The sequence below is a fragment of the Anolis carolinensis genome, unplaced genomic scaffold (genome assembly GCF_035594765.1).
Source record: "Anolis carolinensis isolate JA03-04 unplaced genomic scaffold, rAnoCar3.1.pri scaffold_8, whole genome shotgun sequence".
Classification (NCBI taxonomy): domain Eukaryota; kingdom Metazoa; phylum Chordata; class Lepidosauria; order Squamata; family Dactyloidae; genus Anolis; species Anolis carolinensis.
In genome coordinates, this window is record NW_026943819.1 from 24,914,310 (window position 1) to 24,929,890 (window position 15,581).

At 40.1% G+C, this 15,581-nt stretch overlaps 1 long non-coding RNA gene across 1 annotated transcript in view; it reads right to left on the reverse strand.

Moving 5' to 3' along the window:
- Positions 1-324: 324 nt before the first annotated feature.
- LOC134293519 (uncharacterized) overlaps positions 325-15,581 on the reverse strand; it is a 57,178-nt gene continuing 41,921 nt past the window's right edge. Inside the window, exon 4 of the long non-coding RNA XR_010000457.1 lies at positions 325-1,773. This is a non-coding gene — a long non-coding RNA (uncharacterized LOC134293519). The remainder of the gene's footprint in view (positions 1,774-15,581) is intronic.

Here is a 15,581-nt window from a genome sequence, read left to right on the forward strand (position 1 = left end):
ATCTCCAATAATGCTGGTGTCTCTAATATAGTGGTTCCCAACCCTTTTTTGACCATGGACCACTTGACCATGGACCACTTTGACCAGGGACCACTCGCCAACATTAGTACTATAAGGGATACAAATCAGTTTTTGGTCAACTTTAGATTCGGTTTGGTTATTTGGAGTGCTGATTCAGAAAATTGCATTGTTTAGACCACATCAGCTCTAGTTTCTGATATAGAACATATGCCATCCAGGAGTTACCATCTGCTCACCCACAGAAAAACATATTTAATAATCTAGAGTTGATGTGGTCTAGCCAATGATATTTTCTGAATCAGCTCCCCAAATAACCCCTGGAACAGGCCCTAAAAGGATTGGAAGTGGAGCATTAAAGCTACTATGGGTTTTAGTTTGAATAGTTTAGTTTGAGCAGCCAGCTGCCAGCTGCAACAAATCACTCTGACCAAGAGGTTATGAGTTCGAGGCCAGCTCGGAGTCTGCGTTTGTCTCTGTCTCTGTTCTATGTTAAGGCATTGAATGTTTGCCTTATATGTATATCATGTGATCCGCCCTGAGTCCCCTTCGGGGTGAGAAGGGTGGAATATAAATACTGTAAATAAATAAATAAATATTAAATAAGGTTATTCAAGTTGATGGTACCTACCCCAAAGATCAACAATTTGGACAGCTTCTTGTATATATATATTTACTGGAGTTTCATATAACATGAAAGAAATTTTTTAAAAAATTAGTATCCATCGAAATTGGGAGAACAATATTTTTGTAGAAAAGTAGAAAAGAGAAAAGGAAAAAAACAACAACAAATAGTCAAAAAAAGTTAAAAGAGAGAAAGAGAAATAAAATAAAATAAAATAAGATTTTTTAAAAATTGTAGACTTCTATCTTAGTCTTGCTGTTCCTTAAATTCATTCATAATTAATATCCCATTGTAATAATACTGTGTCCCTTTCGTCCTCTTCTAATCTTGGAAATAATAAACTTCAGCAGATGAGATCTAATTTTGCCTGTTTTAAATAGTCTTTGACTAGCTCCCAATTGGTTTCTTTCTTAAGTAATCCTTGATTTGGAGACAGCCAGTAGGTCAACCTATCCATATTCATAATCTCTAATACCTTATTTAACCAGTCCTCTTTTTTAGTTATTTCTTTCTGTCTCCACATTCTTGCATATACTAGCGTTGCCGCAGTAACCAAAAAGTTAAACAAAATTTCTTTGTTCTTGTCATTTTCAATATCCAACATTCCCAGCAGAAAGAATTCCGGTTGTGTTTGAATTTTTATTTTTAGAATTAATTGTGTAGTTTTCCATATGACTTTCCAAAACTGTTTCGCTTTTGTACAAGTCCACCAGGAGTGGAAAAAGGTGCCCGTTTGTTATTCACATTTCCAACATTTGTTGGAAGCGTTCTTATAACATTTTGATATTTTATTTGGACAGCTTCTTTAAAGTTGAGTATTGACATCATTGACATTAATACTATAAGCCACAATGAGAACAGTGCTTTGCTCTGCAGAACCAACCAGCTGAACACTTTACAATACAATTGTAGTTTAAGACAGAATTTTTAACTCTGATTAAATCATTATTGTAACATACATTCTTCAATATGTATTGACTTTGCCTTCAAGTAACCAGGCAGGCTGGCTAGCATTCCCGCTCAGCTTTTCTCCATCTCAGGCCATCTGCTTGTCTGTTTTTCACTCTTATCTTGGGAGGAAAATCTGTCCTTCATCTGTAGTGCGATGTCCCGTCTCTCAGCAGCGTGGCCTGTGGAACGGTGACAAGAGGTAATGAAAGGTTTCATCCTACCTGAACCAGATGAGCTATGGGATTCGGAGACAGAGGTGACAAGCTATTGGATTGCTGTGATTCATTCTACCTTTCAGACTTCAGGCATTAAAAAGAATAGTAGGGTGTCAGAGATCAAGCAGAGCTATCATTGCACCTGTAACAATGAAATCTCAGAATTGGGGGGAGCGGGATTACATCCCCTTCCTCTAGGGAGGAATCCCTTTGGTGACTTAAATTGGCAAAACCATTGGTTTAGACAACAGAACTACAATAAGACCCCCATATCTTTAGGGATTACATTCATGTTAACCAAACATTATTAAATTCCAATTCAGCCTAACATAGAGTTGTACAGGAGAACCTAGAGAGGTATCCTCTCAAGGAGTTTGTAGGTCCTCCATCACAACTCTATGGTAATGTCTGAGGGAAGCAAGCTCTAGAATCACTGGGAGTGTTGTGACTCAGCAGCAGAACCAGAGTGAAGATGAGGAAGGGGATTTTGGTTTTCCGATGCAGGAACCAGAGGATGGGATGCAAGATGAATTCCAGGATGATGTCATGGGGCTGAGAAATCAGGGAGTTGTACAGGCTGGTTCAGAAGGGCAAGAAGCGCAGCCTGTGGATGAACTCCTGAACCAGCCTGTCATAGATAACAACCAGGGAGACATTCCCATGGGAAATAATGAGCTGGATTTGTCTCAGGCTCCTATTCAGGTGCAAGATAATGATTTAGTTGACCTTGACCATCAAGGAGCGCCATTGCTATCTAGAGCAGATCGTTTGCAATGGAAAGGAATGCCTAGGCACAGCCTGAGATTAGCTGGAAAACGGAAGGCCTCTGAAGGGAAGAGAAATGCATTTTTGGGTTGCTTTTAAAAGTGTGTGTTTAGAGACAATTCTTTGTCAAAGCAAATTATTGCTTCATCAGAGTGGATGTGTCTTCATGCCTTGGAAATTCTCCTGTTCTTGAAACCTTGCAAGCAGTAGACTAATGTTTCTTTGGAAATGGACTCATGCTTCTTGACTAAAGACTAGTGGATTTACTGACTCTGTTTTGCAACTACTTTGGGATCTTTATTTCTGCCTGCTTTGATTATATATATTCTGCTTTAGCTTAATAGGGGGGCGGGGGGCGGCTGGTGGCTCAGTGTGTAACAGCGGGCGCTCATTCCGATCCCGGGGTTTGAACCTGGCACCTTTTGGTCCGTAAGTTCAGCAGCTCAGTGCTTTAATGCACTGTGCCACCAAGGGTCCTTAATTTGCTTTAGGGTATATTTATTTGGTTTTTTAGCTTTATAATTTTCTCCAGCTCTATATTTCTTATCAGTTAGCCTTTTCTCAGTCCAACTTTCTCATCCCTACAGAGATGTTGCAGCTTCCCAACAGGATGTCATCCATATTTTGTAGACCTACTTTCTGTTCCTAGGTTTGAAGCAAAAACCTCTGTCCTTTTAGCTTATTGACATTTGTGGCTGAATGCAATTCTTTTCAAAGACGTCAAAGGTGCTCTGCTATGCTATCAGTTGTATGTGTCTCTACAACATCAGTATATGTAGAGAGAAATAAATAAATCGGCAAACCCTGAACAGTCTCTTCCATCTCTTTTTACATCTGTGTCCGTTCTGTGCTCCGAACCCTCCTGGGAGAATCTAATGGGTTCACACACACAGAGCTGACCTGGGCCTTGCTAATTGGCCTGCTTGCTTGATCCGAGCGGCTGGCCTCCTGCTTGTCAGGTCAGCTCCGCCGCAAAAGCCGGCAGAAGGAACAGCCTTTCTAATGAACTGTTTAGAATAAGTACCAATTAAAGCATTAAACAACTTCTCCTCCTGAACCAGACAGACATTTCACATTGTTAGTTATTAAATTAGGGATTGCATAAGGACCATAAACCATAAAAAGTGAGGAAGAGAAAAAAGAAGAAAAAAAACCCATTACTATATTTCTCAATAATGCAGTATTTTAAAGTTTACTGCTGATTTTTAATTGTAAGGGGCCACAGTGAGAAGAGGGAAGGAAATTGCACACAAATGCCACCTGGTACCAGATGCCTCCTTTAACAATGCCCATAAAAAGATACTTATTACTACTGTTATTTTTATTAATACTAGTGCAGTAGAGTCTCACTTGGGCCCCTGGTGGCACAGTGTGTTAAAGCGCTGAGCTGCTGAACTTGCAGACCAAAAGATCCCAGGTTCAAATCCCGGGAGCAGAATGAGCACCTGATGTTAGACCCAGCTCCTGCCAACCTAGCAGTTTGAAAACATGCAAATGTGAGTAGATCAATAGGTACCGCTCCGGCAGGAAGGTAACGGCGCTCCATGCAGTCATGCCAGCCACATGACCTTGGAGGTGTCTACGGACAATGCTGGCTCTTCGGCTTAGAAATGGAGATGAGCACCAACCCACAGAGTCGGACACGACTGGACTTAACGTCAGGGGAAACCTTTACCTTTACCTTTAGAGTCTCACTTATCCAACGTTCTGGATTATCCAACGTATTTTTGTAGTCAATGTTTTCAATGCATTGTAATATTTTGGTGCTAAATTCGTAAATACAGTAATTACACAGAGCATTAATGTGTAATGAACTACTTTTTCTGTCAAATTTGTGTATAATATGATGTTTTGGTGCTTAATTTGTAAAATCATTACCTATTTTGATGTTTAATAGGCTTTTTCTTAATCTCTCCTAATTATCCAAAATATTCGCTTATCCAACATTCTGCCGGCCCATTTATGTTGGATAAGTGAGACTCTACTGTATTTATACCCTGCTTTTTCTCTGCCAAAGGATATTTTGGTGTATTGTTGAGGGCTTTCATGGCCGGAATCACTGGGTTGCTGTGAATATTTCGTGCTGTATGGACATGTTCCAGAAGCTTTCTCTCCTAACATTTCACCCACATCTGTGGCAGGCATCTTCAGAGGTTCACCTCTGCAACCTGGATATTTTGGTGGTTATCCAAATTGGAAGGAGAGGTCTATGTTTTTGTAGGTAATTAGGAAGATAACTTGAGTTACATTGGTATAATGCTCCATGAGGTTCTAACTGTAAGCTTCAAAGAGGGTATATTTTGGACCTGGGCTTAAATAGGTTAGGAATTTTTCATAGAGATATTTTTGTGCAAAATTTAGAAAATGTGACCAAAAAGAAAGAACAAAAGAAACCAAATTCAAAGAAAAGGCACTTTATACTTTGTGTTGATAAGGAAAGGATTTTCATGGGAGGTGAAGAATCCTTGACAGGGCTTTCTCACCATACTAATGTAGCTTCAGAACAGCTTTTTAAAGTGTGAATTCACTCCATTTCCTAATTCCACTTTCACAATTGACCTACTGAAACCTTCTTTGGCTAAAGCAGAGCCATCTCTTCTGTGTTCCCACTGCCCTTTCATTAGACACCTAACATTTGTATGATCTTAATATCGACTTTGCATAAGATCTATTGTCATTTGAGTGTTGAGCTCGGACTTGGGAGACCAAGGTTTAATCCTTGCTCAGACATTTGGGTGACCTTGGACAAGTCAGATTCTCTTTGCTTAAGAGGAAAGTAGTGGCAACTCTCCAGACACATTATAATGGAGTTTCCATAAGGATCAATGTGAAATCACATACCCTGTTTCCCTGAAAATAAGACATCCTCAGAAAATAAGACCTAGTAGAGGTTTTGCTGAATTGCTAAATATAAGGCCTCCCCCGAAAGTAAGACCTAGTAAAGTTTTTGTTTGGAAGCATGCCCGCCGAACAGAACACCAGAGCATGCAGGATCGGTAAATGTACGTACCATAGATGGTTGCACATGGAAATAAAGGTAGTAACAAGAAATAATAATAATATAATAATAACTTTATTCTTGTATCCCACCTCCATCTCCCAGAAGGGACTCAGGGCAGCTTACACAGGGACAAGCCTAGATATATGAATCAGCCTCCTGTTTTTAACATTTTATGCTGCACGTTGATTTTAATGACTATTTTATTGATGCTGATGTTTTTATTGTTGGGATAATTGTGTTATTGTTCTGTTATTGTTATTATACTGTTGTATCGGGCAAGGCCCCATGTAAGCCGCCCCGAGTCCCTTCGGGGAGATGGGGCGGGGTATAAAAATAAAGTTATTATTATTATTATTATTATTATTATTAGCCCAACAACAACATAAATTTACATATGAACAGAAATTTAAAACAGTAATTTAAAAACAGTATAGCAATAAAATATAATACAGAAATTCTTGAAAGGATTCACAGTTTGGTTATGCTGGTTTGTGATGACAACTACTGTACAGTAGACAATAAATGTTCATTTTTTAAAAATTCAACCATAAATGTGAATTTTTTTTAATGGAAAAATAAGACATCCCCTGAAAATAAGACCTAGCTCATCTTTGGGAGCAAAAATTAATATAAGACACTGTCTTATTTTTGGGGAAACAGGGTAAGAGTAGCAGCAGCAGCAGCAACCGCATCTATCAGTATTGCTTGGCTTTACTACAGATGCTTATGTCCACCAGCTACTGAGCTTATGCATAATTTGAACACCTTCCTCAAATAAATAAGCAAAACCCCTGGACCTTGTCCAATGAAATAGAGCTTATCAAATACTGAATCCGGAGAAGCAAAACCAGGTTTGTCAGCTTTGGTCCTGCCAACATTGTGCAAAATGCCCCTCAGCTCACTATCTAAACCACTCTTGACAGCTGATTATCTGCTCAAATGTTGAGTAGTCTTCACAGGTGGAGATTCTCATTTCTTTCAAAAACAACTAACAACAATAGCCCTTCAATTGATTAAATAGTCTAACAGTCCAGGGTATCCGAAATCATTATTTTATTGCAAATAGCTCCTCTTTCTTGGGTGCATAATTTGGGACCTTCCGCTTCAGCCAATATTGCCTCTGGGATTTCTATCAATAAGCGGCAGCCAAATGTTAATTGCTTAATACCTCTCCCGGACATGCAAATTTTGTTTGCTTCACAGGTGTGTGCTTCTGAAATTCATTTACAGATTCTGTTAATTGGGGTATACCACATGGCTTTCAAATCTGTCTGTTTGAAAGGCCACACGACAAGAGAACATGGATTTGGATACAACAAGTCGTATATGCAATAACCAGAAATGGATGGAACATCACTTAACTCTGTTAGTGTAATACAAGCAAGCTTCCTAATGGAATAAGCACATTGTCAGTGGCAACTGAGTGAGGCAGAGAATCCGCTTCACATTTAGTCCAAATTATAAAGGAACTATCCAAGGTCTATTAGGCGCACCTCCTTCCTCCTCCTCGATGAAGTGCCAGAAATGGACGTAACCACAGGTGATGCCAGCAATATCACCAACAGGTTTCTGGCCAAAGTTTTGATTTGGCTTCCTACATGTGCCCGATTTGGAGGAGTCATTTAGTCATAAATACTTTCTGCAGGGCTATACATTTTTATAGTCTTCTTACCTTTTGCATCTAATAGCCTTCTCAAGGACCTTCTCAGTGGTGGCCCCTCGGCTGTGGAACTCCCTCCCTAGTGACATCAGATCAGACCCCTCCCTCCCAGCTTTCAGAAGGAAAGTAAAAACCTGGCTTTGGGCACAGTCTTTGAAAAATAGTGTAGTGTAATGAGTTTACTGGAAATCGTACAATTGATTATGGAAACGGCCCCAGACCTTGCTTTTGGATGATGTGTCTTAACATTGAAATATATTTTAACCATGTTTTATGTATATGTTATGGGGCCCCTGGTTGCGCAGTGTGTTAAAGCGCTGAGCTGCTGAACTTGCGGACTGAAAGATCCCAGGTTCAAATCCCAAGAGCGGAATGAGCGCCCGCTGTTAGCCCCAGCTCTTGCCAATCTAGCAGTTTGAAAACATAAAAATGTGAGTAGATAAATAGGTACCGCTCCGGTGGGAAGGTAACGGCACTCCATGTAGTCATGCCTTTGGCCACATGACCTTGGAGGTGTCTATGGACAACGCCGGCTCTTCGGCTTAGAAATGGAGATGAGCACTAACCCCCAGAGTCAGGCACGACTGAACTTATCGTCAGGGGAAACCTTTGCCTTTTCATTAATGAATGAGAGATCTTCAAGAGGCAAGATAATAATCAATGCCCTTGCTCTGATCTTGTAAACTTAGGGCTGTGACTACTTTGATTGACTGGACTTAACGTCAGGGGAAACCTTTTCCTTACCCTTATGTATGTGTTAATTTTAATTTAATCTTAATTCATGTTTTTATGTCCAAGGCACTATATAGTGTCGTTTGTAAGCTGTCTTGAGTCCCCATTTGAATAGAGAAAGGTGGGATATAAATATGGTAAGGTAAAGGTAAAGGTTTTCCCCTGATGTTAAGTCCAGTCATGTCTGACTCTGAGGGTTGCTGCTCCTCTCCATTTCTAAGCCGAAGAGCCGGCGTTGTCCGTAGACACCTCCAAGGTCATGTGGCCACTGGCATGACTGCATGGAGCGCCGTTACCTTCCCGCCGGAGCGGTACCTATTGATCTACTCACATTGGCATGTTTTCAAACTGCTAGGTTGGCAGGAGCTGGGGCTAACAGCGGGTGCTCATTCCGCTCCCAGGATTTGAACCTGGGACCTTTCGGTCTGCAAGTTCAGCAGCTCAGCGCTTTAACACACTGCGTCACCACGAGGGGCCCAAAATATGGTAAATAACTAACTAAATAAATAAGTGAGCTGTTGCTGCAAATGTAGGTGCTGATACCCTTATATGTGCACTCAATGTATACATTTATATACATAATGTTTTTTACCCTCCTAGTTTCAATTTTCAATTGGTTTCTTTTACCATGGCCAAGGAAGATGTACGCTAGACATTCTCATTTTGCTTCTACCTGTTGTCACTACAAACACCCTGCTCTCGTATTGGGGAAATTTACATTTTGTAGGTTTCCATTCTAAACCGTTCTAATTCAATTCAAGTTAATTCCCCTCTTTCCATTTCTGCAATGAAGTGGTATAATTGGCAGGAAGGCATCCGCTTATGGGGAGGGGGCTGACATAGCTGCTAAAAGGTTGCACAATGCTCTATTGTCCTTTCCTTTTCGCTTTGCCATCTTAAAATCCATTATTGGGTTTATATACAAGATGGGTTTTCGGGAGCTCCTGTTTCTTTCCCTCATTCTCCTCCTAATGTTTATTTGCATAAAATCTAATAAATATGTATTCGCATAGGGGGAGGGAAGTAATTGCAGATAAATAACTTAGCAACACTTTCCCTCTCCTTTGTTGACACAATATCTCTGAAATTATGAGCCCCGCAAATGTTACTGAAGCAGAATGCTTTGCCCGGGCCATTTATTACGGTAGGAATTGATTATTGTAATTCTTTGTTCTCCGAATTGCTCGATAATTTGCTAATGCCATTCCAAAACACAGTGGCGTAGCTGGTGGCAACGAGGAAATATGAGTGCTGCTCTTCTCTTTCCGTCTCCCTTCGCCAGTTACCAGTCCATTTGCAATTGATTTCAACACAGAGAGGTTTTTTTGCATGTTTAAATCCTATTTGGATGCTGCCTATTTATCTCAGCTGGTTGTACCTTAGTGGCACCAGTGTGAAACCTACCATTTATCAGGAAATGAGTCCTTTTCTGAAGTTGCTTTTTGAGCGCCGGGGATGGGCAAGGCTCCAGCAACCAAGCCACAGGGCAGGGTTTAGGGCACATCAGTAATAATCCTTTGGTTTATTCTCTCTTTTAAATAGCTTCTGAGCATTTAAATAGTTGGATGCAGCAAAATGTATTAGTTTCTGACATACCCTATATAATCGAGTATAAGCCTGATTTTTCAGCGCTTTTTAGGGCTGAAAAAGCCCCCCTTAGCTTATACTTGAGTGAGGGTCCTGGCTGACTTATATTCGTGTCAGCTTATACTCGAGTACAGCAGAGTTCCGGTTAACCGACACTCCGTATTATCCGACGTCCCAGGCCCCTTGGGAGACGCTCATGCACGTTGCTAGGTAGCTTGCTATCTACCTAGCAACGTGCACAGGCACCTCCCAAGAGGCAGGGCGGCGAGCAGAGAAGCGCCCGTGCGCATTGCTAGGTAGATAGCAAGCTACTTAGCAACACGCACGGGCACTTCCCAAGGCTTAAGAAGCACCCCTGAGCGTTGTTAGGTAGCTTGTTATCTACCTAGCAACGCGCACGGGCGCCTCGCAAGAGGCAGGGCAGAAGCTCCCCTGTGCGTTACTAGGTAGCTTGCTATCTACCTAGCAACATGCACGGGGCACTTCCTTCACCCGGCTTGCTGGATAATAGGACCTCCCTATTATCCGTCAGATCCAGTTATTTGACGTTCAGCCCACCTGTTTATGTCGAATAACCAGAACTCTACTGTATATAGGTAATCGGAGTTGGACAGTCTTATTTTATTAAAGTTTTATTATTATCTTAAATTACAGTTTTATATACTGTATATACTCGAGTATAAGCCTAGTTTTTCATCCCTTTTTTTTAGACTGAAAAAGCCCCCCTCAGCTTATACTCGGGTGAGGGTCCTGGTTGGCTTATATTTGGGTCAGCTTATACTCGAGAATATATGGTTCATTTATTATTTTTATCTATTATTATTGGTATTATTACATTTATTATTTTTCTTTATTATTGTTGCTACTATTACATTTATTTTACTCTATTTTTATTACAGTAGAGTCTCGCTTATCCAACGTAAATGGGCCGGCAGAACGTTGGATAAGCGAATATGTTGGATAATAAGGAGAGATTAAGGAAAAGCCTATTAAACATCAAAATAGGTTATGATTTTACAAATTAAGCACCAGAACATCATGTTATACAACAAATTTGACAGAAAAAGTAATTCAATACGCAGTAATGAAAACATTGACTACAAAAATGCATTGGATAATCCAGAACATTGGATAAGCGAGTGTTGGATAAGTGAGACTCTACTGTATTATTAATACATGAGTATAAGACGAGGGTGGAAAATGAAGCAGCTACTGGTAAAAATAACAATAGATACCAATAAAATTACATTACTTGAGTATGTTAAGCTTGAGTATGTTAAGTATAAGCTGACCCGAATATAAGCCAAGGCACCTAATTTTACCACAAAAAACTTGGAAAACATTGACTCAAGTATAAGCCGAGAGTGGTAAATTTCAGAAATAAAAATAGATACCAATAAATTACATGAATTGAGGCATCAGTAGGTTAAATGTTTTTGAATACAGTAGAGTCTCACTTATCCAACATAAACAGGCCGGCAGAACGTTGGATAAGCGAATATATTGAATAATAAGGAGGGATTAAGGAGAAGCCTATTAAACATCAAATTAGGTTATGATTTTACAAATTAAGCACCAAAACATCATGTTATACAACAAATTTGTCAGAAAAAGTAGTTCAATATGCAATAATGCTATGTAGTAATTACTGTATTTACGAATTTAGCACCAAAATATCACGATATATTAAAAACATTGACAACAAAAATGTGTTGGATAATCCAGAACGTTGGATAAGCGAGTGTTGGATAAGTGAGACTCTACTGTATTTACATAAAGCTCAAATTTAAGACAAGACTGTCCAACTCTGATCCAATCATTATTCTCATCTTCTTCAATGTAAATGTGCTTATGTATCCTTTTAATAATAATAGAGTAAAATAATACATGTAATAATAATAATAAATACAGGAGCATAATACATGTAATAATAAATAGAGTAAAATAATACATGTAATAATAAGAAGATGAGAGTGAAATGTATTAATAATAATTAAAAATTATTGTATTAATAATTATATATATGTATTAATAATAATAAAAAATTGAGTAAAATAAATGTAATAGTAGCAACAATAATAGAGAAAAATAATAAATGTAATAATAATAATAAATACAGGAAAATAATACATGTAATAATTAATAGAGTAAAATAATAAATGCAATAATAATAAGATCAGAGTGAAATGTATTAATAATAATTAAAAATTATTGTATTAATAATTATATATATGTATTAATAATAATAAAAATTCAGTAAAATAAATGTAATAGTAGCAACAATAATAGAGAAAAATAATAAATGTAATAATACCAATATTAATAGAGAAAAATAATAAATGTACCATATATTCTCGAGTATAAGCTGACCCAAATATAAACCAACCAGGACCCTCACCCGAGTATAAGCCGAGGGGGGCTTTTTCAGTCTTAAAGAAAGGGCTGAAAAACTAAGCTTATACTCGAATATATACAATATGTTCCCATTTCTTTCTTTTCCACTGATGAGAAATAGCAATGTCCTCCCAGAGCTTCACAGATGTGATCTCAGAGGCGAGGTTGCTGTTGTTGCTGTTGTTGTTCTTGTGTGCTTTCAAGTTGTTTCTGAATTGTGATGACCCTAACATGGGGTTTCAGAGAGCTGAGAGTAGGTGCCTTGCCCAAGGTCACACATGAGTAAACCGCAGTTATATGCTCATCAGCCACTAACAGGAGTTTTTTTCCGGCATGTCCAAAATCAGGTGCTTTGTCTGCCGTGACTTTCAGAAAACTCCATTCCAGCTTCCTTTCAAACGTCCGACTTTGCAATACCTCCAATTTTCTTCCTTTCAAAGAGTCTCTTAGTGTTGTTGGGGAAAGCAAAGTGCTTTTCAGAGGCTGGGAAATGAGAGTCCCAGGAAGAAAAGAAAGCAAAGGCCTCCTGCTTGGAAAATGGCTCTTGTGCATTTGCTTGATGAGTGCCATTCACCCTGACTGGGTTCCAGCAGTGCAGCAATATCATGGACTTGGTTAGTAAGCTCTCCTTTTTTTTCCCTTTAAATTCCTTCTCTTCCCTATGACTTTGTCTCAATGTAGGGCTCTTGGGGGTCGCCCAAGCTAAGCTAAATTCTATTTCTTAGAAAGACCTGGGAACCTCAGTGACTTGTGGATGTACTTACTTAGGCGATCCCTCGTAGCTCGAGGACGATTGTCTTCCATCCTTGGTAAATTGGGGGTGGGTTCTTAGGTGGCTGAAGAGACCTATTATTGACCCGCATATTTTCCCACAGTGAGGACATCGGTTTCCAGGTGGAAGGCGGTCCCAGTCGGAGTTAGCTTGATGCTCCTTCCTCTTGGCACGTTTCTCCCTCAAGCCCTCTGTTCGTGCCTCTTTGAACTCCGCAGCACTGCTGGTCACAGCTGACCTCCAATTAGAGCGCTCAAGGGCCAGGGCTTCCCAGTTCTCAGTGTCTATGCCACAGTTTTAAAGGTTGGCTTTAAGCCCATCTTTAAATCTCTTTTCCTGCCCACCAACGTTACGTTTCCCGTTCTTGAGTTCGGAGTAGAGTAACTGCTTTGGGAGACGGTGATCTTTGGGCATTCGGACAACGTGGCCAGTCCAGCGGAGTTGATGGCGTAGGAGCATCGCTTCAATGCTGGTGGTCTTTGCTTCTTCCAGCACGCTGACATTTGTCCGCCTGTCTTCCCAGGAGATTTGCAGGATTTTCCTGAGGCAACGCTGATGGAAACGCTCCAGGAGTTTGGTGTGACGTCTGTAGACAGGCCATGTTTCGCAGGCGTAGAGCAGGGTTGGGAGGACAATGGCTTTGTAAACAAGCACCTTGGTCTCTCTACGGATGTCCCGGTCATCAAACACTCTCTGCTTCATATGGAAAAATGCTGCACTCGCAGAGCTCAGGCGGTGTTGTATTTCAGTGTCAATGTTGACTTTTGTGGAGAGGTGGCTGCCAAGGTAGCGGAAATGGTCAACATTTTCTAATGTTACACCGTTAAGCTGTATTCCTGGCTTTGCAGCAGGATTAGCTGGTGCCTGTTGGAAGAGCACTTTGATTTTCTCGATGTTCAGTGAGAGGCCGAGCTTCTCGTCTGCTTCTGCGAAGGTGTTTAGAGTGGCTTGTAGGTCTTCTTCTGAATGCGCACAGACTACGTTGTCATCAGCATATTGGAGTTCTATAACAGATGTTGTGGTTAGGGTTGGATGTAATTTGAGATAGAATAGGGGAATAGGAAAAGAGGGTCTGGATGCAAGGATCGCCACAGTCATAACGAAGATCCCATTCTGAGATTTTGATCAAAAATGACAATGGCAGTGGAAGACATGGGGATCCCAAGTCACTGGGAGGTATATATCAAGGGAACATGCTTGCACAAATATTTCTCTTTGAAAAATAGGCAAAGGAAAATAAATGCACATTTCCACATTTTTTTTTAAAAAAAAATTGCAATAGTGTGCAGAATGTGGAAAGAACTGACCAAAATACATATGGAACTGCAATTGGCTCGTCTGATGGCTCCATCCCTGATACAAACCATGCTAAATTACTATTTACAAAACTGACTTCAGTAGAGATCTAATGGGTGGACTCAGTATATTTTGCCCATCGATGAAATGGGGCAGCGGGGATTTTACTCCTCCAATTTTATTCCCATCAGAACCATGATACTTAACTCCAATGCTCTGAGACCCTCAGATGAAAGGGAATTTGATCAAAGACAGAAAAATGGCTAAGCACTTCGGAGACATCGCAGCTCTGAGCATGCCGGTACCTACCGCTTTCAATTCTAAACTGTTGTTTGTAGCAAGACTATCATTTTCCTGTCAGCTTACTGCAGAGTATTAGAACAAAAGCTCTTTTAATAGCTCTTTCATTTTCCTTTCACATTTCCTGGGCAGGTTCAGATCGAGTTATTAAAACGTCTGTCACTCTTTCGGTGCCTATTTAAAAATGGGCACACAGGTATGGTTTCCTCTAATAGAAAAAAGGAGGCAAGTGCAGGAACAGAGAAAGGATACAGCAAGAATCATAATCGAAGCAGAGGCATGGCTACCAAAGGACTGGAAAAGGCCTTGCCCCAAGTCAACAACCAAAGGGGCCCTTCTACTGAACGTATCCCACCCAGTCCTTGCCCCTAACAGCCTACACGGTGAAGGTGATGATGGTAACACTGGCAGAGGAAGTTATACGTTTTGCCAAGAGCAATAAGTTATGCTCCTAAACATGTTCTCACTACATGGAAAATGTTTAATAGAGCGAAAGGTAATACAAAAACAAGAGAAGACCACATTATGGGGGCATTGACTCAATCAAAGAAGTCACAGCCCCAAGTTTACAAGATCAGAGCAAGGGAACAGAGAAGTGCGGAAAGCAAGGAAGAGGGCTTAGAAAATATGTGCTATAATTTTAACAAACTCTAAACCCTGTGGAATCGAATGGAAGTCACTTCCCATTGCCTGGTTATTTCCAAATTATTATTTTTGTAAATTTTTTTCCTTATTTTTTATTTTTATTTTTTTTCCCTGCCCTACTTTTTCTTTTTCATCACTAACTTATCTTTCTTTGTAACTATATCTTTTCTTGCCATACCCTTTTTATTCTGTTTCCCCTTCCCCTCACAACTGCAATTGAGCAATTATGTTTTTGTTTTTGTTTATGTTTTTGTAAATCCTACTGAAAACGAATAAAAACTACTTATTAAAAAAAAAGATCAGAGCAAGGGCATTGATTATTATCTTGCCTCTTGAAGATCCCTCATTCGTTAAGGTAAAGGTAAAGGTTTCCCCTGACGTTAAGTCTAGTCGTGTCTAACTCTGGGAGTTGGTGCTCATCTCCATTTCTAAGCTGAAGAGCTGGGATTGTCCGTAGACACCTCCAAGGTCATGTGGCCAGCCTGACTGTATGGAGCGCCATTACCTTCCCGCTGGAGCGGTACCTATTGACCTACTCACATTTGCGTGTTTTCGAACTGCTAGGTTGGCAGAAGCTGGAGCTAACAGCAGGAGCTCACTCTTCTCCCCAGATTCAAACC